Source organism: Schistocerca gregaria, chromosome 3 (assembly GCF_023897955.1).
Source record: "Schistocerca gregaria isolate iqSchGreg1 chromosome 3, iqSchGreg1.2, whole genome shotgun sequence".
Lineage (NCBI taxonomy): Eukaryota > Metazoa > Arthropoda > Insecta > Orthoptera > Acrididae > Schistocerca > Schistocerca gregaria.
The window spans coordinates 732,786,689-732,811,376 of record NC_064922.1 but is presented as its reverse complement, the minus strand read 5'-3'; the positions used below and the strand labels follow the sequence as shown (position 1 = coordinate 732,811,376).

The following is a 24,688-nucleotide window of genomic DNA, read 5'->3' as shown; positions in this document are numbered from 1 at the left end:
ATTGCTCAATCGCTTGCATTTACGAGACGGGACGGAAAACTGTATCGTCTGCTGTGTGTATAGAGGCTGCTGTTGCAACATCGCTATTACAGTATAGCCAACCTAACTAGACCAAAAGCGAACTGTCAAGTGCAATGTTTCGCCGGCTGGGGTATAATGAGTATATAGGAACTGCAACTACGAGAAGACAGTGATGCTCTGGTGGAAGCAACTACAACCGTCAGTTAAGTAGAAGTTTTGCACTGGATTAGCTTTGAACAGGGACAGTTTGTCTCTGTCTCAAGTAGCCTCTACAGTTAGTTTCAGCAATAGAAGGAACAAGCCACTGGCTGGTGTTTGTCTCCTGTAAGATAGGATAAAGGTCCATTATTGAAACGAAGAGTGAATTCAAAGGTGGTAGTTCTCGTGAGTAGTCATCGTTGACAGAGTGAGAAGTGGAGATTCTGGCTTAATCTATAGAAGTGTACAGAGTAAGGGGAAGGGTCTGACACCTCACATGTCCTTTGTGATATTAGTTCAATAAATTGCATTAAGGAGACATCTCACCTTACTGTTTTGACAGTTCAGTGCTGCCAATTCCTCCTTTGAACCTGCCACCTATTGAAAGTACTGTCTAATGTATCTACACCTCCTACACACCCTTAGACAGTCCAGGGAGATTCTACTCCCTCTCACCTCCGTAATAAATGCTAGTTAAAGGGAACCACAAACCTTTAATTTTCGTCAAGGTCCCGATTGCGCCACACAGGCTCCACCAGCTCTATAGTGGTATCCGGGACTTGTGCCGGGACGCGACAGTCTGTCGAGATCTCATGCGAAATTCTTTCACATGAAATCTCTAGGGGTGTGTGTAATGTAAAGGGCTACACGAAACTACCGATACCACTGGCTGGCGAGGTGTGCAGTGCCATCAATCAACTTGACGGAGCAAGTGAACTTTAGCTACATAAACATAAACTGAACTATTATTATATGGTTACAAAACTGTTAATATGAGGACAATCATGAGGTATCTTGCCACATAACTATATTATAAACGCTTTTCAGTTTTCATACTATGCTTTTCACATACGTATATGTGCGATGTGTAAAATATCAATATACAACCAAGGTTGGCAGTACTGTACAGTTTGTAAGCTCTGTGAACAGGAGCCAGTTGTTCGTGTGGGTAGAGACAATGGGCAGTTGGTGTTGAGATGTCTTGTTATACACTTGGTTTGAGAAGGTCAATGATATTAGGAATGAAATGATGTATTGGAAAAACTGTTACATTGAAGACTATTGAATACTGTCACAATCAGCATTTACATTGAAGACTATTGAATACTGTCACAATCAGCATTTTAAGAAGTTGGAAGTTTAAATATGTGTCAGTTTTTACGTAGCAGAAAACACACCCTGGACCTCAAGTGGATTTAACAAACAGTGGATGGTAAGATTTATCACTGGACCACAGGTGTGCAACAATGACCAATGAAATTAAGAAAGTTATATTACCCTAAATTCAAATTGTGATGATACTTTTCTTTCTCCATGTCTTCAACCCTGTATGTACTCTTAAGAGTGAACAGAGTGACGGGGACTTGTGGTCGACTAGGCACACCAGGGAGGCCACACAGGTGTAAAATGATAATTTGTAGCGCAACATACTACTACTACTACTACTACTACTACTACTGATGATAATTAATATTTGTCCCCCGGAGAAAGAGGTGCATTTCAGTTGTCAGTGTCCACACTTCACCTCTAACACATTTATATACTAAATTATGTCTGTTCTTGAACCTTTTGATCCAACCACTGGATGCCTTAATGTGCAAGTCTCCACTTTTGCACCAATACACTGCTTTAGCATGAATCAATGTACCATCAATTGAAATGTTGGGAGTATGTGTTTCCTTTATCCACTTTAGGGGGCTGTCGTGCACTCTTTTCATTTGCCACTTTCTCCTTCCAAACATGCGTCTCCCATTATTTTTCATTTGTTTACCATGGTATTTACTATTAGAAGAAGCCGTTAGAGCTACAATCAACCTATACAAACTTCTTCCACACATTATTTTTCTACCATAGCAAATGATCTATAAGACTTGCACACTTGCCCACACTGAACAGCACTGTGTCCCTGCATATTTTTGCACAACACAGCTGCGAACGCCCTGCCTCCACCACCCTCAACTCTTGGCCGCAAAAATTGCAGGGGTCAAACAGTACCAATATGCCAAATTTGAATGTGCTAAGCAGGAAGGAAAATGCAAAAATGTGACAGTGTACCATCTGTTTAATGGACGTGGGACTTCCAAAAATGGATTTCCTGTGCAAGAGCGGAAAATGCAGTAATGACGGATCTACTAACAAGATTCAATATATTTCCCACATCTCCACCACCTGAATGTGTGCACTGTCATGAATTGCAGGAAAACAAGCTAAATTCAGTAGTAAAGTAGAACATAAATTCTTAGCCAGAGTAGCAAAGGCGCATACATGAGCAGACGCAGCCACTGTTTACTAGTTTTTCTGCCAACAAGAGCAGACTGTAGCATCACAAGGCTCTGAGTAAGCAAGGAAAGGTGATCTTTTGACAGTCAATATGGAAATACCATACGGGTGTCTCGCTCCCGCGTGATTGGCCCCGCCTGTGTAAGTACAAGCAGCTTCCAGAAGGATGGGGCCGTGCACAAAGATGCCTATAAAGGGGCTCCCCACCCTACTGGAAAGATCGTTGTATAGTCGTTGGGAGGAAGTTAGCAAGTGTCACTGTGTTACAGGGGCTGGACTTAGAAGAATTCGGTGTAGTGAACACAGGCCAGCATGCTCACCTCTGCACGACAAGAGTTAGGCTCAGGGAAGAATAGGAAGTCTTATAACCAAATGAATACACTTTGTAGATAGACTTGTACACAGGGAATATGCCAGTGGGTGCTTCCAGTAATAGTATCTCTCAATTTATGATATCCTCCTCGAATCATCGAGATTCCTGCGAAGTTCCGTACTTTAACCCACTCAATAGCTCACTTTTCAGCCAACCAAGTGAAGTGCAGGTGGCCCACTAGCAGAAGTGTTTTTGCCGTGCCTTGATGGCGAGTTTTATGACACATTTGTGCAGTCTTTCCTAATCCCTCTCAGGACTCGTTGGTGGGACACGACAGTCGCCCCCCTCCCATGACATTCATTCAGAAACTAAGACTTACAATAATGGTTGCATACGAGGAAGTGTGTGAAGCAAATTACTTTCATACATAAAGCAGATTTGATGAATCTCACATTCGTGCATTTACTCTGTACATTTCTGAATGAAAGCTTGTATCTGAAATGGAACTCTGTCAAAGTTTCAAAGCATTTGGGTTCATCAACAGGTTAAGCCATTATCCAGCCATGGCAGTGAGAATTGATGTGTCAGTTGAAATTATGTGAATTGTGATTTTGTCTTCTGATAGGTTATTTTGTTTGTGCAGATCATAAGGAACACTAGTGTCTTATTGCGGCCTGTAAGAATCCAGTACAAGCAGAAGTTTCTCTCCACTGATTTTTTCCCCTGCCATTTCTTGTCTCAACAATTCTTTGGTCATTTTGCTGGAGGAGTGAGAATGGACAATTAAATTTGGTGTTGGGAACACGGACTGACATGTACGAAAACTCAAGGAACAAGACTCCCGAAGTGCAACAAAAGCCTTAGGGCATGTCTGCCCATCTGTGAAAGTGATGGAGTAATTATGTACGCATGAGTTGTCATGTGAACAAACTGTACAACTCCTACAATCTCTTTAGAACCTCTGAGTGCTTGAGTGCGGCCCACAGTCATCTCCTTGTTGAATACACTTTCATCGGCATTGTAGACATTTGTGTCTTTAGAGGCTATCATGAGTGCATGAGCTGCTTGTTGCCAGTTTTCTACCATTTTCTAGATGGCGTTTCTGTTGTGATACATTTTCAGTGTAACAAAGAATTTTACTTTACAGTTTACAATATGGTTTGTCCACCTTTGGCACGGATAACATCAGTGACACATCGTGGCATGGAAGCAATCAGACAGAGGAAGGTTGCTGGAGGGAGTTTAACATCTGCATACATGTCACCAGATTCCTGTAAATTCGAGGAAGGGAGATGACTAGCTCTAACGCCATGTTCAGTCACATCCCATGTGTCCGATCAGGTTCACATCTCGCTGGGCACCAGCACATCAATTGGAACTCACCACTCTGTTCCACAAACATTCCATCAAACTCCAGACCTTGTGATATGGCAAATTATCTTGAAAAGTGATGCTGCCCCCAGAAAACATCATCATTATGCCTACTCTGCTACAAACATTTATGTTATTCTGTCTGTCCATTGTATTCCCAGAAAACAATCTGCAAATATAAAAGGCAATCAGTCAGATTCCAGTTACCATAATCATCACATTAAGATTTCACTACATTATATGAACTTTCAGAAAGACTAATCGAATAACTGCTCACTGTTCTTCACATAATCACAATCACCATCATCATTAAGTTCAAGACTGTCCTGTAAATTAAAGTTAAAATTTCCTTGTGTGTTTCACATCAAGAGCATCAAAAGAAGATTTAAGATCGTACTGATCATCTGTTTACTTACACCCTTTAGCAACAGCAAACTGCCACTAATTCTGCAGCTCATTACAACTTTTACATGTCATGACATCCTGCATGTTTTCATCTTCCACATGCTGGTATCATTTGAAATTTGACCACAAGTCATATGATATGATACTCGAAGCCATCCCGAGACCTCAACCACACCAAAAACAAACTGCATCAAAAAACCGGAACGGTGCAGTTCTATTTAATTAATGCTCCATTTCTTATATTGCACCTTAATCCACACGGATACAGTATATCTGGAACAAAAGAATCTCTCAGTAACAATTGGCAAATACATTGATTCAGTAATATTTACAAATATTTTATACTCAGTTCTTCTCAGAGGACATTTAAACAGCACGTAATAATTAGTAAGAAAATTTCATCATTGTTTTACTAAACAACCACAACCTCTCCTTCAGCAACTCTGGCTATAATGTTAATGTGTCAGTATTGTATCCATTCAGTTATTTAACTGTTTCACACAACCCTAAAATCTTTTATATAGTTTCGTAAGACTTCATACACTGCAGTTCTTTCCCTGTGCGGCGTGAATACCACACCGTCTTAAGCCGATGAATGCTCTCGACATTTTAATGTGCCCTGCTGTTGTGTCTGGGTGCTCTGTGTGTGTTATGCTCACCTTTGATCCTTCCATTAGATGGTCTACATGTGTATAGGCCTGACCCTTGCCACTGTGTGCTCTGGAAGCTTTAATGCACAAGGCACTTAAAGGCCAGATAGAGATGGCAAGTAACCACATTTCCACCTAAGTGCTCAGCGGCTTTCCATCGTTCAGTCTTTGTGCATTTGCTGCCGTGACCTTATTTGTGTTGCTGTTTTCATCTTCATTTTTGACTGAGAACATGGCAGGCTGCTGTGGCTGTAGACAGGAAGTGATTGTGAAGATGATGACGGGCACTTACACCTGGTTCTTGGCATCATACGATAAAAGAAACGTAAGCAGAGTGTAAGACGCCTCCATATAAAGACCACTGCGGTAGTCTTGCGGGAGAAACTAGGTAGCAACCTAATGCCATTACACATACCTATAATGCATTCTGCATGTTGTAAATTAATGAAAGCTCTCAAAGAAAATGGAAATAACTGAACATTTATTTACTTAGCAACTACATTTTGTGGCATAAAAACAAATAGGTTTTGATTAAATCTGAGTATCCCACATATAATATCATATATATTGAGCTATGGTTACCCATTTCTCCTTCTCACTATCGATAGCTCCTAGCTAGTGCTTCGCTAGATGGCGCGTATTTACTCCTTTGTGTGAGTATCGCTGCTCTGGCTAGTCTTTGAAAGCAGCTACTGGAGCGGCATCTTGGGGCCTTTGAATAGCGCAGGGCAGGCAGTTTATGTGTAGCCTTCACACAATGTGAGGCTGGGGACTGTGGCAGTTCCTCGAGCAGACAGACACATGCTGTGGATCAGCATGTCTTATGGGTTGCCATTCATGCTTTTTCAGCAGGACTGGGTAGAAGGCAAAAGATTTGGTTCACCCACACCATGTGTATCTAATTGTTCAGCTCTGTGCACAGATTTCCCACTTCGCAAGTTGCTTTAGAAAATGTTCATGTTTATAGTCATTGAGTCATCATGCAAGCCTCTTGTTATGTGATTGTGTAATTCTAGGGCCAATTCATTGTGCTGTCTGCTCTGTGTATTTCTTGAAGAGACTTGCGTTAATCTGCTGGCCAGTGTTATCTCTAAAAATCTGTGATGATTAATGCTGTTATGGCTATCTAATGTGTCCAACTTTCATACATAACTGTATCACGGTCCCCTGAATTACCTAGTTTTTTTTAAATTTTGTGTTTGTTTTTAAATGGGTTTATGTGAGAACATACAATTTCTAAATTTTAATATTGATTCATTGTTTAAAAGCTGGTATGCTCTCTGGTATTACTATGACCCAGCCCTGTAAGTTTTGTTTTTTTCAACCTCCAGCTAATGGTAAGACCTTAACAAGTTATTATTTATATTTACAGCTGCTTTTTAGTAGTTCCCTGTTACATGTTACATTTTTAGTGACACTTATTTCCTTGGGCATATGACCTTATTGGATAGGTTCGTATCCTGTCTGCACTCAAGTTGAGTATCTTATATTTTCCGACTTGCGCTGTAAATGAAATTTTGCTCTCAGCCAAGAAGCCTTAACTAGTTTTGCACAGGGAATTTTCCCTTTACTGCTTGTTTAATACATATTTTAACGTTCTAAATTTTATTGTAAATTGTTTAGTGTAAATCTTTTGGGTAAGCCGTAAGGCATTTTGTTATGTCTTGTTAATTGGTTAGTATTAATCTTTTTGGCATCTACCTAACGTATTGGATTTGAGCTCACTTGAACAAATTTACCAAGAACTCAGTTTTAATTATTTTAGCAGCAGATTTAATAAAAATTTTAAATGCCAATATTGTTAAAGTATTATTTTCTTGCAACTTATTTGAGTCCATCACTATTGTAATTTTGCAACTGTCATTCACCATTTAGAACACCTTCAAGTTCGTAAATTAAACATGGCACATTGTCTAGTCCTTCCATGTCATTTCCCTGACCCTGGTAAATCCAGATTCCGAATATTATGTGCAATGTCGCATTCTTTTTTGACAAGATATTAAATGTTATTAAAAAAACTAAATCTTCCCACTAAAAAAATATTCGGGTATACGCTAAAAAAGTTTCGTGTGTACCTCAACAGAGAAAGAAACGAGTATTAATCATACAACAATATATACACCCTCTTTGCGTACTATCATTTGCAAAACACCTCTTTTACATATCTTGAACCATTTATGAAGTATGATGGGTGTTCGACCATGAATCAGGTTGCACATGACCACACTGGACATGACCAGAACACTGGGTACAATATGCACAACATTTCCACAGATACAAAAACCAATATCTTGAGAATGATGATAGCAATAGCTCTGCTCTCAGCTTTAAATACAATATTGACATGTTAGCAACATTTCATGCACTGCAATCATTGACATAAAACGAACCATACACAAAATGTAGAAACAGGGTTGTTGGTTTTTTTTTTTTTTTACAGAAATCTTAATTACATTCAATTTTTTGTTTAACTGGAAGCAGCACAGTAACAGACAAATAAATTCAGTGCTGTACTGGGCGATGAGATACCATAATATGTGGGGGGAATATGAATTTTTCACCAGTTTTCTTAGAATTTGCTAAGTATTTCATTAGCTGCCGTGCACATCCACTCACCACAGCACTGACAATTAGTAAATGAAATCAACAAACATGGAGCAATGAAATTATACCTGTGGTTCCCATGACTGCTGATGTATTAGAATAGTATTTTGCACGAGTGTGTGAAGGTGTATGTTGTGTAATTCTGATGAAGGCCTGTTTGGCCGAAAGCCTCGACTGACAGTCTTTCTGTTGTGCCCATCTGTGACTTAGTATCTCCATACGGTCAGTAGCAACTAACCTTTTCATAATATTGTCAGAATGATACTGAGATTTATCATTTCCTTGAGTTATTATAGTTATGATTATGTAGAACAGCAAGTTTATGGGAGAATAACTAACAAAGAACACTATGTTATGTGGATGATTCCGATACTTCACTTTCATCTTAGGGTTCTCACATCCTAAGAAACATGTAATTTATGTGTGATGCAATGTAGACATAACTGTAAATTTGTCTATGGAGTGATTCATTTCTAGAGGACTTTTAAAATGGAAATCTTAAGTTCTTAGGGGACGTGTATTTTGTATGGGGGTTCGTGAAAACCAGAGCAGCATACAAAATTATCACGTCCAGCCCCCCTTGAACATTCAGCACAGGGGAGCAGGGCTGTGTGGGAGCAGTATAGGATAGGGCAACGACTTCAAGTTGCCTCTCCATAGGATGCAAGTAGCATGTTTGTAGCAGTCAAAGAGTTAACTGTTACACTGTTCATTCACAGGACATTAAAAAAGAAAGTGATAAAAACACATCTAGTTTAACTTCATCAAAAATGTGTTTGATGCCTTTAATGAGCCACTGCACTGAAAAATCACATTTCTGTTGGCATCAGATTTTAAAAATCATCAAATCCAGCTTCTAACCAAAGAAGAAATCTGCTCTCCATGATTCTATCAGTGCACAGGACACTTGACATCATGCAAATGTTTCTGGCAGTAAAGCAGAACATGTTTTAAATATTTATTCAAAATAACTTTTACTACTTTGCAGAATAAAGTTCAGTATTTTCTTGTGTCTTGAGTCACATGTTGAATCTGTTAGAAGGCTATGAAAAGAATAGTTTGAAAATTTAAAAAAATTAACAGAGTAAATGACAGTGTACTAGGCTGCTGTTCTTTTAATTTCCTATATGTAACTGTATTGCAAACGAAGATCTCAAAATTAAGATTGGACTAGATAATCATGTTATTTCACAATGAAACTCAACCCTTTGAAGTAATAAGATCACATATAAAACAAAGAAGTTATCCACAAAACAACAGTAGAAAGTGTATGTACACCTGCATCTTAAAGTGTGGGAAATAAAGACAAAAGGGTAAGCTACTAGCCTTGGAAATTGCTTACTGGAGCAGTAGTGCTAGTCTCAGAACTTTACATCAAAAATGAAGAGAGCAGAAAAACGACTGACATGGAAGGAAACATGGTGGAAACTACTGAGAAGAAAATTACTACATAACAGACATTCAGAACAAAGGGATGCTTTTAAATGGCCGAAGAAGGCATGAAGATCAACAGCCTAAAAGATGGACATATTGCAGTTACAGACCTCACGAGTCTCCAAGACAGCAACTGGGAAGGTCACAAACTACAGAGGATGGAACATGGTAATGGTTTGATTTGTAGTGTAGCCAAGATGTAGGTTACATTGAAATGTGGTTGAAAGTTGTAGCTGACAAGAAGTAATTACACATGTTGTGCAGCATGAATTAAATTCCTCCAAATTGTAACATATATGACAACAGTGACATTCCCCCCATACTGTGATTAGCTGTTACAAGCAAACCAAGTAAACTGCAGAAATGTGTACGTGTGGAAAATCTGAGAAGATAAAACAGAGCAATATATGCCAGGAGAAGATGAAAGTGATTTAAAGCCTTTTTTTCTTTAGTAATAAAAATCAGAGAATGAGCTTGGTCACGCCTATCCTGTTCACTGCTGCCACGTCATCACTCTACCACCTCCAGTACCAGTTGTCAATGAGTTGCTAACAACACTTGATCTGGTAATGTTACAATTGTTATCTGTTTTGATTGTCTGTATAGGTTGAATGTGACAAGATTACTTCCACACTACTAAGCACAACTTAAATTATACTATGGGCACAGATAATGTATGCAGTCAACACTGCCAACCTCACTGCTTAACTGTATCATTTTATTAATTTGACAAAGGTATAGAAATGAATGAAGCACTATGAAGAACAAGTGAAGAGTTACAGACCAACATAAAAACGAAGAATATTGCTCTGGACTTATCCTAAAATAAAATGGCATTATAAAATAGTTTTTGAAGGATGTGTAGAAGGAAAGAGAAAATTAAGAAGAAAGGTCTGAGACCCTGTATATGATATGATGGGAGGTTACATATACAAATAACTGAAAAAGAGATAAATGTAAACCAGCACAGATGACTTGTTATATTTTGCCATGGTTTGCAATGGACGAAGACTGGCTACACATTGCCACATGATGGGAGGTTACATATACAAATAACTGAAAAAGAGATAAATGTAAACCAGCACAGATGACTTGTTATATTTTGCCATGGTTTGCAATGGACGAAGACTGGCTACACATTGCCACTGTCAGATTCCAGCAATTCACTACCTTCAAACTCAAAACTCATTTATGCTGCATCAAGAAGCATGTGTGGATAGTTTAATAAAAATAAAGAATTGCACAAAAACTGCTGAAATACAGAGGAATACTGTCTAATTTAATGTGCACATAAATTTTACAAAGGACTAAAATACTACACTACAGAACAACAAAAATTACACTGTTTGGTACATTAGTTCTCCCACCCCTCGTCTTTCCTCAGTTTCTAAGTGCCAGTGAGAGGCTATTGGCTAAGCTCACAGTTTGACCACAATGTCTTCCTCCTCAAAGGTGCCATCCAGGTAGCATGATAAGCAACTACCGAACACTTATTGTTAAAGGGTTTTTGAGGCAATACTGTGCTTCATTCCCACTGTCACCAGCACAACTCAACTTTGTTGCTACCCATTATTCACTTTTATGTATGTAAGGAAATACTGTACATTTGCTAACAGAACAGTAATTTTCATCTGCAGTACTGCACTTTTTGTTAGTGATAAAGAGGCAGTTTCACCAACACACAACCAAATAAAGGGAATCATTAAAATAAGGCATCTAATTTTTTTTCCATTATCATTAAGACAATGCCAGAAGAGAAAATTTTGTCACTGCTGATTGCAACAATAAATGCGTGCGGTGTTTCACTGCCAACTATACAGAGAATATTTGCAGAGGCATGTGGAATGGGTACTTGTGGTGAACACCAAGAACTGGAACCAATTTGCATTGCTTCCAGAAACCATCTTCATCAGAAGACCTGTGTTGAAATTCCTATGACCATGGTAAGTGTCCCAGACAAAAAGTAGCAGATGTTTTACCCAAGATTTCTTTAACAGGTGGCTGATATTCAATTAGAACAATTCTGAAATCTTTAGGATTCAGGCACAGAAGATGCAAGTATGGAAGAGGGTTTCTGATGGAGAGAAAATATTGGAGCTAGAAAATTATTCTGGGAAATAGCCATAACAGAAAAGAAAATTGGCACCCTATTAATTATCCAAGTACGATCATAACTACACCAGGAAGCACATCTGGCAGAATAAAAGGAACAATTGTGGTTTGAAGGTATTGACTAGCACAGGAAACCGACATTGTCATCCACGACCTTATCAATATAGCAAAGCCAGCAGTTACATCTTGCAAATTCAGTGATCATCACAAAAAGATGAATAGTGATGTATTTAAACACTGGTTTTTTAGATTTATTACAGGGTTCAGAAGAGGATTCTGTTACCACATGGATAATACCAGTTACCATTCAAGAAAAATTTCTAATTCAAATACATAGGAGGAAGAAATTTAACAGTAATTAAAAGATAAAATTTCAAATTTGGGCTGCTACACAAAATCAGAGGTGTTGGAAGTCAGGCATCATTAGTACATTTACCATCAATTTGAACTCGACAGCTCAGCAGTAGAAATGAGCCGTAAGGTTGTGAGGATGCCTCCATATCACTGCCACTACAACTTGATAAAAAATGTGTGGGCCTTAGTGAAAGAAAGAGTCACATGCATAAACTGCACATTCAGAATGAAATGATGTGCAGAATTTAAGTAAGCAAGTCACTGATGATGTCTCCGAACACTGGATAAAGTGCATACACCACACTGAAAATTTGCAGGAAAACCAGTATATGGAAGAACGCATCTAGGAAAAGTGAACTGAAAGCATCGTTATTGATTCAAATGACATGTCTTTGGGAAAGGGAAACTGCAATAAATTGTGTTAAATGTTATTTTTCTTATTCCTTCCACTTCCCAAAGCTGTAAATACTGTTCCCTCCCTCCACTACCTTCCCTATCAGCTTCCCTCTCCCCTCTCACTCAAAATATTCATCAATATGTGGCAGAACAGCTGCCAGAGATACACTGCCTGTGATGGCATGATGTCACTTGTGGAGAACAGAAGATCCACATTATCTGCATCGCCTAAGGCTAAATTAACACACAAAGATGCAAAATATCCATTTCCAGCTACACAATTTTTATTGCCAAAGCTATCAGCCATTTTCAGATCTCACTTTCAATTGAGGTCCTTCTAATGCACCATGCATGTGTCATTCACAGGCCACAGGCTTCCAATTTGTGATGGCTGCTGTGTACAGCAAAACAACCTGTGGTGGTGGTGGTGGTGGTGGTGTGCGCGAGAAAGGTTGATGGGAGACCAAATTTGCTTCTCCAGCTACTACTTTCACTGCTTCTTAATATAATAAGATTAATGTATCAGTATTCTTAATCATAGAGGTGAAGAATCTTTGGGAAATAATTTATCGTGACTCACCAGATGCAAAACATCACAGTGTCAGCTTTTTGCAATAGTAGACAATCTTTCTCATAAACAGCTTAATTTATCCCTGCTCCTCTCCCATCACCTCCGTGCCATCACCTGCTCATCCTGGACCTTCCCGATGCAGGCTATATTCTCAACATACAACACATAGGCAACAGAGCACGCACAATGTCGGCACTAGTACAGTGTATATCCACCTTTCACAGCAATGCAGGCTGCTATTCTCCCATGGAAACGATTGTAGAGATGCTGGATGTAGTCCTGTGGAATGGCTTGCCACGCCATTTCCACCTGGCACCTCAATTGGACCAGGCGTTCGTGCTGGACGTGCAGACCGCGTGAGACGACGCTTCATCCAGTCCCAAACATGCTCAATGGGGGACAGATCCGGAGATCTTGCTGGCCAGGGTAGTTGACTTACACCTTCTAGAGCATGTTGGGTGGCACGGGATACAAGCGAATGTGCATTGTCCTGTTGGAACAGCAAGTTCCCTTGCCGGTCTAGGAATGGTAGAACGATGGGTTCGATGACGGTTTGGATGTACCGTGCACTATTCAGTGTCCCCTCGACGATCACCAGAGGTGTACGGCCAGTGTAGATCGCTCCCCACACCATGATGCCGGGTGTTGGCCCTGTGTGCCTCGGTCGTATGCAGTCCTGATTGTATGGTGGGTCAGACACCAGTGTCAATGTGTTCTTTTTTCCATTTCCAGGAGTGTATCTGCAAAAAGATAACAGCACCACTATACACACAATACATTACAGCATTCAAAATTAAATTTTGTCACAAATTTTCAGAAAGACTAATCAAACTGATCACAAAGTCACAAAGCAGCTGTCATCATGAAAGTTAATATCTCTTCAATACTATATAAATTTGTAAATAAACTACATTCTATAAAAATTTGAATTTCCTACTGATCCACACATTTTAAACACACCAAGAAATTGAGTAAAATGTTAAAATCAGTAATCATAGCAAAACATTGAATTTATTCTTTAAAATTTACTTTCATGCAATCAGTTAATTTTGTGTGTTTATATGCATTTGAACTGCAGTAAACATTGTCCACATAAATCCAATGCTTCACATTTACATGCCAAAGACACTGCTTACACCTCAAATTTCTTAGCATAGCTACTGTAGTTTAGTATAAGTCCTCACTTTTCAAAAGAGGAAAGCCATCAGTTTGGACATTTTTAAAAACAACCACCACCAGAAATTTAACACTCACTTCATGAAAAGAACTTCCACTTGCTCCAAATTTGATGTCGGCATGGCACAAGTAGCCTGTAAATAAGGAATCCAAGCATTAAAAACTTTATTATAATGTACTGATAATCAATATTAAATACAGGAACTGTCAGTTCTTCTTAGAGAACAGCATCAGGCACTCAGTGATATGTTACATCATTTCTGATCTAAATACAATATTTCTCATCCCACATCTGCACACTGAGTTGTTACATTTACTCTTCCCATCTTTTATTCCACCTATGAATTAAGTTTCGTCACAGGAAATGATCATGAAAATTGAAGAATTTCTGCTCCTGCACCAGATGCTCCAGGACAATTCACAACTTTCAATAAACAAGCGACAGTAACAGCATTCGATCAGCATTTTAACGAAACTTGCTATAACACAAATGTAAATAAATAATAGGCACACACACACACCACAAGAATTTCTTTTCAACCTGAGACATCTATTATAAACTTGGTGCAGGAGGGGAGAGGGGACAAGACAACTCAAATTGGGTCTTCACAGATCACCAAATAGAAAGTCCCATCATCCACAGATTAATGCACAATAACCAATGCCAATGTATATTAGACAAGAAAAAATACACAAAATCATTATTCAAGGGGGATTCCATTATCATGGGTGCCACAATTGCAGTGTTTTTCAACAATCAGAAGCTGATATAAGAAAAGGTATAAATAAATTGAAGAATGAATAACGATTGTATGAACAGTTGTTTCACCTTCACTTTAAATCTGTATTCAGAATTATATGAAGTGAGCTGTTAATTATATCTGAAACCTTGTCATAGGTGGGTCAGAAATTTGACATCATACCCAACAGTTTACAAGAAGTCTGAATTACAAAATTATTTTAATTTTAACTATTAAAACAATTGTCTATACGATGAAATATCGGTCCCAATAATTAACATATTTAGATGTCACTTCCTACTTTAAATAATCTTGTTGGTATTTTTGTTACCTATAAATAAGAAATTTCAATGCAGCACTATTTTACAATTATTTTAATTTAAAAATCCACCACAAAAGACTGCAGGTTACTACTCACCCACTTTCAAAAATGTCAATTTTGTGAAAACTCATATCATAATATAAGATGTCCCTAATATGTTTGTAGTCTGGATTTGAGAGAAACTTAAGGAGTTGTTCAAACCTGATGTAGGATACATTGACCTCATCAACTTTGAACACTTCCACGCAGTTCCCAACTGTTTTCACATACATAATCAATATTTCTCAATTTTCTTCAAGAGCCCTCTATGTGACTGCAGCATACCTATATTTGGCTGATACTTTTCTTGCAATCTGAAACTAATTATTCTTGCCAAGGCCTTTTTGACAGTTGATAATGACACTGTAACTTCTTGAAAATTGTGTCTACAGGGTCTTCAAAATGTGATTGTTCATCACTTACCTACAAATGTGTATACATGAGAGAAACACATAATTCAATATGTGGATATTCTTGCATATAAAAAAAGAAAGAAAAGCTTCCTTTACTATTACAGATCATGTGACATTTCTGCAAGCAAAGTAGAAGGAGCTCTCAAATATGAAACACTAACCCCAACGAGGTCACTGAATGGTTTCAATCAAAGGTAATCACCATATGCGTTCAGACATTTATCCCACTGCAACACAAGACAATCAATTCCCATTTCAAAGAGCACAGTCAGCCACCGACAGACCCACAACTGCACAAACTCTCGTGGCATGAAAAGAATCTTGGCATCACTGCCTGTGCTAGTCTGCAGGGGCCCTTATATAACCAAATATTGACTCCATATAATTTATTCAAACTCTGTGATGATAGTATTCCAGACATAATGGTTTCTTATACAGGGTGGTCCATTGATCGTGACCGGGCCAAATATCTCACAAAATAAGCATCAAATGAAAGAACTACAAAGAACTAAACTTTTCTAGCTTGGAGGGGGAAACCAGATGGCACTATGGTTGGCCCATTAGATAGCGCTGCCATGGGTCAAGCGGATATCAACTGTTTTTTTAACGAACCCCCATTCTTTATCACATATTCGTAAACATATGGCTCACAATTTTAGACGAACAGTTGGTAACAAGTAGGTTTTTTAAATTAAAATTCAGAACGTAGGTACATTTGAACATTTTATTTCGGTTGTTCCAATGTGATACATGTACCTTTGTGAACTTATCATTTCCGAGACTGCATGGTGTTACAGTGTGATTACCTGTAAATACGAAGTTAATGCAATAAAACTTAACATCAGAAGAGGCACCAATATTAGCACTGAATAGGGGATCATGGAGGTTTTATAAGGGAGAGTATGCTCTAGACTGAACGGTGAAAGGCATAATCAGTCTTAAATGATGATGATGCAATAAAAATGCTCAAAACGAGAGTTTCACTCTGCAGCAGAGTGTGCACTGATATGAAACTTCCAGGCAGATTAAAATTGTGTGTTGGACCGAGACTCGAACTCGGGACCTTTGCCTTTCGCGGGCAAGTGTTCTACCAACAGAACTACCCAAGCACGACTTACGCCCCATCCTTACTTCTGCCAGTACCTCGCCTCCTACCTTCCAAACTTTACAGAAGCTCTCTTGCGAACCTAGCAGAATTAGCACTCCTGAAAGAAAGGCTATTGGGGAGACATGGCTTAGCCACAGCCTGGGGGATGTTTCTAGAATGAGAAAAGTATGGAAGGTAAGAGGCGAGGTACTGGCAGAAGTAAGGCTGTGAGGACGGGGTGTGAATTGTGCTTGGGTAGCTCAATTGGTAGAGTACTTGCCCGCAAAAGGCAAAGGTCCCAAGTTCGAGTCTTGGTCCAGCACACAGTTTTAATCTGCCAGGAAGTTTCAATGCTCACAATGATGTCCATCAACCTCAATGCATTTGGCAATATGTGTAACAACATTCCTCTCAACAGCAAGTAGTTCACTTTCCGAAATGTTTGCACATGCATTGAAAATGTGCTAACGCATGTTGTCAGGCGTTGCCAGTGATTCACAATAGCAAATATCCTTCAACGTGACCCACATAAAGAAATCTGGGGACGTCACATACGGTGAACATGCCAGCCACGGTATGGTGCTTCTACGACCAATCCACCTGCCTTGAAATATGCTATTGAATACCGCTTCAATCGCACAAGAGCTATGTGCCGGACATCCATCATGTTGGATGTACATTGCCATTCTGTCATACAGTGAAACATCTTGTGATAACATTGGCAGAACATTACATAGGAAATCAGCATACATTGCACCATTTAGATTGCCATCGATAAAATGGGGGCCAACTGACCATCCATAATGCCGCACCATACATTAACCTGCCAAGTTCGCTGATGTTCCACTTGTCGCAGCCATCGTGGATTTTCTGTTGTGCAATAGTGCATATTATGCCTGTTTACGTTACCACTGTTGGTGAATGACGCTTCGTTGTTAAATAGAACACATCCAAAAAATCTGACATCGTCCCGTAATTTCTCTTGTGCCCAGTAGCAGAACTGTACACGACATTCAAAGTCGTCGCCATGCAATTCCTGGTGCGTAGAAACGTGGTACGGGTGCAATCGATGCTGAGGTAGCATTCTTAACACCGATGTTTTTGAGATTCCCAATGCTCGCGCAATTTGTCTGCTACTGACGTGCGGATTAGCGGCGACAGCAGCTAAAACACATACTTGGGCATCATCATTTGTTGCAGGTCATGGTTGATGTTTCACATGTGGCTGAACACTTCCTGTTTCCTTAAATAACCTATCTGGCAAACGGTCCGAACACTTTGATGATGTCGTCCAGGATACCAAGCAGCACACATAGCACACGCCCGTTGGGCATTTTCATCACAATAACCATACATCAACATGATACAGACCTTTTCTGCAATTGGTAAAGGGTCCATTTTAACACAGGTAATGTATCACAAAGCAAATAACATCCGCACTGGCGGAATGTTACATGATACCACGTACTTCTACGTTTGTGACTATTACAGTGCCATCTATCACAAAGCGAAAAATGTGGTCCAACTAAAACATTCATATTTCTTTACATACTACACGAACATGTAATAAAAAAATGGGGTTCCCATTTAAAAACACAGGTGATATCCGTTTGACCTATGGCAGCGCCATCTAGCGGGCCAACCATAGCACCATCTGGTTTCCCCCTTCAAGCTAGATGAAGAAAATAAACTACTTGTAATCAGCTCAGAGTAAGCAGAGTTTTCAATGATGCTACAGCATTTATAGTGAATGTATTCACAGCCCATTAAGAAATTCAAGTAAACTCAATTGGAAGTTTACAACAAGGACGGTATGTTGCATGTATGTATGGCAATTTTCGGTGGACTGAAAATGTGTGTAAAGTTTCACATGAACAAGGTGTCATCAGCTTTATGCATCCACACGGTTCTCCTTGTTTCTCCCACTGGCTGACTGCTGAAGACATTTGCTGGATTCCTGAGCAATAAATTTCATGAGTTTAGAAGTGTCACATCATCATCAGGAAGATAATACAGTTATCCACAATCTGTTCTTGACAGAATTGAAGTGTTTAACCAAAAATGGAACTAACGTATTTTAGTTCTGCAAAATTTGCAGTGTTTTGTGCTGTAGGCCTCCTTTTTATGCATGTATTTAATTATTTAAAAAAAATAATTACAGGGCTTAGTGAGCAAAGTATTTCACTTTTCAGTCTTGCTGAGGTGCTAAAATAGTAACTCTTAAAACATTCTTACTCATAAAAATGCAATATCCAGAAACTAAACAATACTGCTGTGAAAGCTTTAAGTATGATCCATTGTGGCACGAAAAAAAAGGATTGCGCAAGACAGTTGAAATACTTCCCTCCAAAAATACCCTAAAATTTGCATGTAGAAAATTTTGGCGAACTTGCCAGATGCATCTCTTTCCATCCTGGCATGCAATGTTAATTATATTTGATTGATATACAGACATCATAGATACGAACTACTCTCTGAAGTTTTGGTGTGATCGGTTCATATAAAAGTAGCAGTAGTCAGTGACACCTTGACGCACAAAAGCGCAACACATTTTTTAGCCACTTTAGAGGTGAGGCTACATCTCTAGTTTTTGCCTTGGCATGATTCATCGTAAAAAGTTGTCTATGTATATTAAAACAAATGATCAAACATTTGCTAGAACTTTTAAGAAGCCTAGCAAACTTGGCTAATTTGCACCTCTGTATGCGATAGGAAGACAAGTAGCCTCTCTTTAAAAGCCCCTGAAAATTCATTTGATTTGGAGATGTTCAAGTGGGAACCAATAGTCCCCTTGATATGGAATGACGCAGATTGCCATACAATTTTAGCAACTGTGCTTGCTGATATTACAGAACTAAACTTCAAGCAATCATTCTGTTGGCAGACATCTCAAAGTTACTAGGCCTACCTAATCTCTTGTCTAATGTGACTGCCTCTGTCATTAACAAATTTTGCTTCTGTTTTCTCTCTTATCAATACAAATAACTTGTACAATGCACAAATCGGAAAATAATTTACCAATTTTCGAGGCCAGTGATTCTGATTTCAGTCAGTTAATTAACTTATGAATAGTCACTTTTTTTAAACCAAACTCTCAATTTTCTCTTTTTTGATGTTTTCTGTTTGCAAGCTGTAATTAATATAATTGCACCACACACACTTTCTTTCAGGTGTTTGACATCTAAAGCTTATCAAATCATGTTAACTGACAATTTTTGTCCATGTCATTGATGGTAAGAGTGCATCAATACAGTGAAGGTCTGAAACTAATATTAATAAATACAGAATATGTGCAGGTCACTTGAAGTACTTATTTCAGATGAAATATGATGTGCTACAGCACCATGACACAGTACTATGGGTCAGATCACAAAAGCTTAGAGATGTAAACAAATTTAAATGAAGACCTACTTATAAGACAATATGAAACCATAAAAACAAAAGTAGGTAGCCTACAGGTAACACTCAAACTACCAAGTGCTTCCTCTGCCAGTCTTACTTCAAAGTTTTGTATATATGGCAGATAATAATTGGACTGATGGTTAACATGAACAAGGATACATTGGCTTTCATTGGTATTGGTAAACTTGGCAGGTTTTTCCACAATTCTTATGAATTTGAAGCAAAGATCATCTTTCACTTCATACAGAGGGCAGCTCAGCACTCAATGTTGAGAATCATAATGGGAATCGCTATGAGAAGGAAGTAAACGTACTTCACTGAAGATGCAATACCAATGTAATGGAAAAGGAAAGGACCATGTCAACAGAAGGCATGGGTGGCCCAGGACGTTCTTTGCACGGTTCCAAGAGAAGACATAGTAAAAGGCAACGCTAAGCATGAGGATATAAGGCATTGCTAAACACATGCCTAAATAAAATAAAACAAAATCTTTAAAAAATGAAAAACTGACGACCTCCAGCAATGGATATTAAATTTCTTATATTTTATGACCGAGATCTTAATACAAAAATTTAATTATGTAGTACATTCCAGAACTGTATTACTTAAAAGTAACTGTGACTAGATAAACAATGCGATCATACATCGGACTGAATCAATTACCAGCAGAAATATTTGCGTGCAGTTACAGAGTTAAAACTTGCATCATATGAAACTACACCGCAGTGCAGCCGCACTTAAGATGACCAAACGCATGGCTTTTTAATACTATTAAACGTATAACAATATTTGAAAACTAACAGGGCAGTGAAACTGGCGACATACAAGTGCATAAATTTCCGAAATCAGAGTGAAAGCGAAAATTAATTTCACGAGTTGTTCTTGTTACACAATAAACGAAATGTCTGGACGCAAAATATTAATCTACACAATTTGATTTCAATTATGGTGACTCACTTTTAAGTACTTGCAACTGATGGAGGTCCTCGTGAGAACACTATAAAAATTTACTGCAATTCCCGACAGCGCATATCTACACTGGCATATTTTCAATTACAAAAACACAGAGATAACGCATTAAGTTCAGATAACAACGAAATTCAATAAAATGAAACAACAGTATCTTACCAATTTTAAGTTCCCCGCACAGCCGTTTTACTGATACATTTAACACACGTGTTCGACCAATAACTACCGGAAAGGGAGAGCTTCGTTTCACCCGAACGAGCTAAGGAAGTGACGTCAAAATGACGTAGCCCAGCGTTCGCGAAGTATGTCGATACGTCGATCGCAGAGTACAAATAGAGTTGATATGAAAGTTTAGGCCAGCCACGGCCGTTCGGGTGCATTCTGAAATGGAGTCTCCGAGAGGGAGGACTGTGTGTTAACCACGCAATAAAACTATGTAGTTAACGTGTAGAAAAGAATGTTTTCTCTTGTATACTAATAAACTATACTGTGTCTGTTCGTTTCCTTGGCAAAATATGCATACGATATGTCTTCCAGTTATATTTGCCAAATTTTACGTGCTTTCCCTAGTTGATTAATGATGTAACAGAGTACTCCAGAAAATTGCACATAGAATCGAAAAACGCATTAATTGGTTTGTTGCAACATATTCACCAAAGTCTGATTAAAAAACGAAGGTTGTCACAGACTCAAAAGAGTTCTTTCTCTATATTTGCTGCTGAATATATGAAATGACTCAGCACATCATTTAGAACATTCATTCCCACGCCGTATCTGCAATTTCAGAATTGAACGTGGATGTTCAGACGACTATTTAAAAATAAGGACTAATTAAAAAGAAATGCAAATAGATTATTAAATAAATTATGAAACAATTATCGGTACTCTCATGTGAATGCTATTTTTCTGAAAATGTATGTATTGTTCTACTGTTTTCATTAAGAGCAGTGTACTGTCTCCAGTCATACTCAGTCATGGATCCATACATACAGAACTGTATCAATAGTGTGCAATAATGTGTTAAAAAAAGTTAAAATAACATATGGCTACCTGAGTGGTAGTAGGAGATTAAACATAATTCACAAACTAAATATTGAGGTAACTGTGATTTGGTTGGCATAATATATATGCAGCTTCTAAACCTTTTTTTACCCTGAGGGGCAGGGTGGATTTTGTAAACAGCAACAATTTGTATTGTTTTAAAAAAGTGCATCACTGAATTTCTTTTTGTGTACTGTATCATTTATAAATTGCTCATCTCTATTTGGAATGTATCCTGATATGCTAATACTGAATGGAAAGTAGTTAGCTTCTTTGGAAAATAGCTTGGAAGCCCATACAAGTATTTCATTTGTTTGCATCCAGATACTGATATTGGAGACTGTTTTAATAGTGAGACAACATTGTTTTAGTATTGTTTTTTCTGTGCACCCCCACAGAATTTAGTAGACATTGTTCATTGCCGTTCCCTCAGTCTCAGAAAGGATATTTGCAGTCGTTTTAGCCACACTTGTGACGGAGTATTTTGTGCTAGGACACTGAGGACCTTCATTCTTCGATGGCATAAAACCATAGTCAACTTCGTGGCATTAAAGCAAAAGTCGCAGAGCTTGGTCTCTTCTACAAATGTAGTAGAATATCAAATGTTCAATTCAGTCTGGTGTCAATCATTCTCTGTTTTATTTATTGTGATTAAAATTATGTTTGATAACTGTTATCATGACACACTGGCAAGCACTGTACCGAGATTAAGGGTAACAGTAAACAGTGTGTGCACAGAATACTCTTTATCCTAAGCCTTTGACCATATTTGCATGTTCATGGAGATGAGGGAACCAAAAGCCCGTATGGACAAAGCTCCTAGCTACACTTTTACAGAAGGGCACGGAGGAAGGGATGCAGATCAAGACAGTAATTGCCAGGGTATGGGAGGGCAGACTTTCATGGGGCTGGGCTTCTCTGCTGTGTTTCCAAAGGAGTTTTCATTATTTTTCAGGCATCTGTTTCCTTTTGAAGTACTAACCGTTGCTACAATTTGAAGCAAATAATTTTGTCATCTTAGATACTGAAACAGTAATATTAAGCTCCTTTTTTTGCATTAATGATTGTTTTCCTTAATTCATCATTTATGAAGATTGGCAATTTTTTGGTGACTGTGGAAATACCCCTTGAAATTGTGATGAGAACTCATCTATGCATGTTTAATATTAAACTGTCAGTACTATATATACAGGAGACTGTCATAAGCTAGAGTTTATGGTTGCAGATTTTTCACTGTACCTCTCTAACTGGTTCTAAACTGCAAAAACACTGTACAACTAAGGCCTTTCTTAGCACTTTCAGTTAAGTAACATACATTAAAAACTCCCCACAACATTATTTCTCTTTTAGTACTAGGTGTAGCAGGTATGTTTCTTAACCATGCATGTATGGTACAGAAATATGTGAGATTCATAAACTGCCAGCTCTTACCAGCATACCATTGATTTTCATTTGTGTACAGGCCTAATTTTGCTAGAGTGCCATCATTATTTTTTACATCTATACAAGTTTGCACAGAATAATTGCACATCCTGGCTAAAATAATGGGCTACATGATTGTGTCCATGTAGCATCCCGTGGTGTATTATGAGAAGCACAGCAAATCACCATTGTCTGCACACTCCTTTGTGTTGCTGAAGCAACCAATGAATAGGTTTGTATTGTACTTTTCGGCAAGGGGATGGCCTGGCTCTATTTCTGGACACATTTTTAAATGAGATTTTCTATTATAACTTCAATAAGAAATACATTTTTATTTCTTGAACACACTGTCTGCCATGTGGCTGCAGGCAGCTACAGTAGAACTAGATGCCTGACACTACCTAGCCACTTGAGGCCACAGCAGAGCCTAGCACCTAGCACTGTGTGCCTGGCAGCGAAATATCCATCAGTAAGTGTGTGCCAGTCTGTGTTGAACTTCAGTGTTTTAACCAGTTGCAATTGTGTTACATTGTTTAAAAAATGTAATATATCTTCAGTTTGTGAAATTTTGTACAGTAATTACCTAGTCAGTAGAGAGAGATAAATGATAAAGTTTAACTCGGGTTGAATGGCAGCATGTTACATTACATTCAGCTACGCAAACCACTTGTTCCATTGCACATTGTGTGTAGTGGAGACTTATTAAATCTATGGAGTGCTTTCTGCTTGTAAAAGTGCTAGAGCAAATTTTATATCATCTCTCAGACCAGTAACCCACCATAGTACTTCCTGAGGGTGAAATGCAACATATACAGTGAGAATTCTGGTAACACCGTCTTGTGTTAAAGGATTTCCATTTTGGTTCTTTCAGGTAATGAGATACGAAGCCAAGCAGGCCCACTTATATAGATTTTTGTTTACTTGATGTTCTGGCTTCAATAGTGAAGGAAAATATTGTTTAAAATGATATGAAGTACCACAATCAAAACGTTGCAAACATTTTTTATAACTCCTACTACATTGGTGCCACCATGTTACACAGGAAACATTACTGGCCAATGATGAAACTGAAGTGCTTGTGGTATCTACAATTTGAAATGTAATATATCTCATAACATACAAGACAGATCACGACTTGTAAAACAATGGCAAATTGGATATAAAAGATCGTGTACTACAAAAGTAAAATAGATGAATTTTAGAACCATTATTTCTTAAGTTTTAACAGTGATACTCAGGACAGTTTATTTACAACTTGAAACATACCTATTATAGATTTATAACAAACTCACAACCATGAATTACAGATAATTATTATTTGATGGAATGGTAGCAAGTTTTGCTGGGCTAATAACATTTCTAACAACA

The 24,688-nt window shown here is 38.3% G+C and overlaps 1 long non-coding RNA gene across 1 annotated transcript; it reads right to left on the bottom strand.

The window, feature by feature from the left end:
- Positions 1–49: 49 nt before the first annotated feature.
- Positions 50–24,480, bottom strand: LOC126353773 (uncharacterized). The gene is made up of 5 exons (XR_007565203.1): positions 21,017–24,480; positions 13,964–14,019; positions 12,719–13,449; positions 4,600–4,861; positions 50–4,352 (listed from the first exon to the last, which is right to left on the bottom strand). It is a non-coding gene; the product is annotated as an uncharacterized LOC126353773 (long non-coding RNA).
- Between the last annotated feature and the right edge of the window lie 208 nt (positions 24,481–24,688).